Genomic DNA, 4088 nt, shown 5'->3' with positions numbered 1-4088 from the left:
GCAAGAAGCGACAAAATTCGCGACATCACGTTTCATCCCATTCCACCAAAAAGTCTCTTTCAAATCTTTATTCATCTTGGTCATACCCGGGTGAATACTAAAACGACTTTTGTGCCCTTCCTCCATGATCATTCTTTTCAATTCCGATTTCACCGGCACACAAACCCTTCTCTTGAAACGTAGAATACCATCCGTACCCAAAGTAAAATCCTTAGCTTTATTTGTACCTAGCAACTCCGTCATACTTTGTAAATCTTGATCTATCAACTGTTCTGCTTTGATTTTCTCTAAAAACTTACTAGTAATCACCAAATGACTGCATACAATCTGACCTGGTTTAAACTGAAAACCCAAATTCATATCTCGCAATTTCTCTATTAGTTCCAACTCCTTGACCCTTAAAGCCGAGACTTGAACCCGCTTCCTACTTAACGCATCAGCAACCACATTTGCCTTTCCCGGGTGATACAACAGTTCAAAGTCATAGTCCTTCAGATACTCCATCCATCTTCGTTGTCTCATATTTAACTCCTTCTGGTCAAACAAATATTTTAAACTCTTATGATCACTAAAGACTTGAAACCGTGCTCCGTAAAGATAATGTCTCCACATCTTTAAAGCAAACACTACTGCAGCCAACTCAATGTCATGTGTAGGATAATTCTTCTCATGTATTTTCAATTGTCGAGAGGCATAAGCTACGGGTCTGTTACTTTGCATTAAAACACATCCGAGACCCTGATATGATGCATCACAATACACTTCAAATGCTTTCTCAGTATCTGGAATAATTAAAACTGGAGCGGTTGTTAATCGTTTCTTCATCTCCTCAAAACTAGCTTCACACTTATCTATCCATACGAAAGGTTGATCCTTGCGAGTCAGCTGAGTTAAAGGACCCACAATCTTTGAAAACCCTTCTATAAATCTCATGTAATATCCAGCTAAACCCACAAAACTTCTTACTTCAGTTATAGTCAACGGTCGCTCCCATTTCAGCACTACCTCCACTTTAGCTGGGTCCACTGATATTCCTTGAGCAGAAACTACATGCCCGAGAAATTGTACTTCCTCCAACCAGAAATCACACTTAGATAACTTCCCGTAAAGCTGGCGCTCTTTTAGTATCTCCAACACTATCCGCAAATGCTTCCCATGTTCCTCCCAATCTTTGGAATAGATAAGAATATCATGTATGAACACAACCACAAACTTATCCAAACAAGTTCGAAAAACTCGATTCATGTAATCCATGAATATAGCAGGAGCATTTGTCACGCCAAACGGCATTACAACATATTCATAATGTCCGTAACGTGATCGGAAAGCAGTCTTTTGAACATCCTCCGACTTAACCAAAATCTGATGATAGCCAGATCTTAAATCAATCTTCGAAAACACACTCGCTCCACGTAATTGATCCAGTAAATCCTCAATCCTTGGCAGAGGGTACTTATTCTTGATCGTCAATTTATTTAATTGACGATAATCAACACAGAGTCTTGAACTCCCGTCTTTCTTTTTCACCAACAACACTGGAGCTCCCCAAGGTGATACACTCGGCCGGATGAACTTCTTTGCCAATAAATCCTCTATTTGTTTCTTCAATTCTGCTAATTCAGCAGGAGCCATTCGATAAGGAGCTATAGATACAAGGCCAGCTCCTGGCACTAGATTAATTGAAAAATCAATTTCTCGACTTGGTGGCAAACCAGGCACCTCCTCTGGAAACACGTCAACGTATTCACATACCACTGGTATGTTTGCGATCTGCTCCTCCGTACTTGCTTTTTATTCTTGCGCCACCAATACAAAACATGTCGCCCCCTCCATGCTATCTTTCAGAACTTTAAGTGACGATACCATCTTCATTTCCTCTAAAGACGGAAAAACTACCTTCTGTTGACCGCAATCGATAAGAGCATGATTAGTGGTCAGCCAATCCATTCCGAGAATCACGTCTAACCCTTTAAGTGGCAAACCTACTAGATTAACCTTGAACTTATGTCCTGCTACCTCGATCGTACAACCAACACAAACAGAGCTAGTCGTAATATGCCCCGAAGTTGGGGTAGAGACCACCAGGTCACACCCTAGATCCCGCACAAGCAAACCGAACTCTTCCAAACACGCAAAAGACACAAAAGAATGTGTTGCCCCAGAATCAAACAAAACATACACTCGTTTACCATTCAAATAACAAGTATCAAGTATGAGATTACCTGTCTGAGATGCTTCCTCTCCCGTCATAGCAAACACCCTGTCGGCCGCTTTTGGCTTTCCTTCAGACGACTTATATGTCTGAGTTCCCTTTAATGTCTTTCTCTCGGGGCAACTATAGGCCAAATGTCCTGATTTATCACAAATGAAACATTTTCTCTCACCTGCTTGTTTTCCTGTGAGATTTGGACAATCCCTTCTATAATGGGCTCCATCACACTCGAAACACTTCACGGGTCCTGACTTATTCGATGCGGGCTTGGCATAAGGTTTCTTTTGTTGATGTTTCTTGACGAAACTACCTCTCAGAGTTCTCATAACTCGACTGAGATCTGCTTCCAGTTGTTCCATCGCCTTAGCTTTCTCAACTATTACCGGAAATTCTTTAATTTCAAGAGGTGCAATCATCCTCATCAACTCAGGCTTCAGTCCTCTTTCGAATCTCTGACATTTCCATTCCTCCGTCATAGTCTGCGTGTAAAAGCGAGCTAGATACTCAAATCGTTCAACATAGCTCTGGACTAACATCTCCCTTTGCTGAAGAGTTAAAAACTCTGTCTCCCTTGCTACCCTGACACTATTTGGAAAGTACTTCTCCAAAAATCTGGTCCTGAAGCTTTCCCAAGTGATCCTTTCTCCATGGGCCGTCATTATCTGTTGCATTCCCTCCCACCAATATTCTGCCTCGTCCTCCAACAAAAAAGTTGCATAAGCCAATTTTTCCTCTTCCGAACATATTATAACTCGGAAAATCTTCTCGTTTCCTCTTATCCATGCTTCTGCTTTGTCAGGGCTGATCTTTCAGTTGAATCGTGGTGGGTTATGCCTTAAGAAGTCATTTAATCCAGAATTATTCCTTGGGGGTGGTTGATTTGGTTGATGCTCTAACGCATTGACCAAGCGATCAACCGCTCGTGAGAAAACGTCAGCACTAGATGTTTGATTGTTTGGTTGACGTGCCATGTTCCTTCAACATGACAAAAAAAATCACCATACATACAGATTTAGCCACTCGTAAAGACAATCACAATATAATTTTTTATTAACAGAAAAACCTACTACATAAACTAACGAACTCACAACCCAAAAGCCCCAAAAGATTTTCGAAAACTAGGCTCTGATACCACAAATGTAACACCCCAATTTAGGATGTTATAACGAAATCATTTTAGTGTAAAAATAAATACAAATCATTAAAACAACTCGTAAAATTGATTCAAGACTTTCAAATCCGAAATTAATCTCAACAACCAATTCAAAACCATTGAAAATATTCTTCCGTCAAACAAATTTATAAACTATGTCTGTACTCAAACTTCCCAAAGAAATAAAATTCTCAAGTCTCTCGTTATCCTCGCCACATTAAGCATCCACCGGACTACCTGTATCATCACCTGCTCCCGTATAACAACCCGAGTCATACGATCATCGCAGGTGGAAACCATAACCACAAACAAATGCAAGGGTGAGCTAACAGAATAAACATCGATTCAAACGATACAACATTTATATCACAGTTGTTAAGTCTTTATCACCATTCAAACACATATAACAATTATTAATACTCAATAAGACAATACCAACCATTATCACATGCTTAAATCGTTCCTTTAACTAGAATTTGTACCATTCCCTTTAGCTCTACCTCACTCGTTGAGCAAGGCAACCCGTGCCTACACCAAATTCTCTTATAACCCCCTTTTTCTTTTCATCTTCTATACTTCAACAAATATTCTATTTTACCGAAATAGAACAATTCGAGTGGTCCTCCATCGCAGCTTCAGACTTGTCTCCCCTGCTCCAAAATGTCCCTCACGACATTGAACTCAACATGAGTCGGAACCCTACGGGCGAGACATCCCTCCCTT

Source organism: Vigna radiata, chromosome 4, assembly GCF_000741045.1.
Source record: "Vigna radiata var. radiata cultivar VC1973A chromosome 4, Vradiata_ver6, whole genome shotgun sequence".
Lineage (NCBI taxonomy): Eukaryota > Viridiplantae > Streptophyta > Magnoliopsida > Fabales > Fabaceae > Vigna > Vigna radiata.
Note: the sequence above shows the minus strand (reverse complement) of the source record.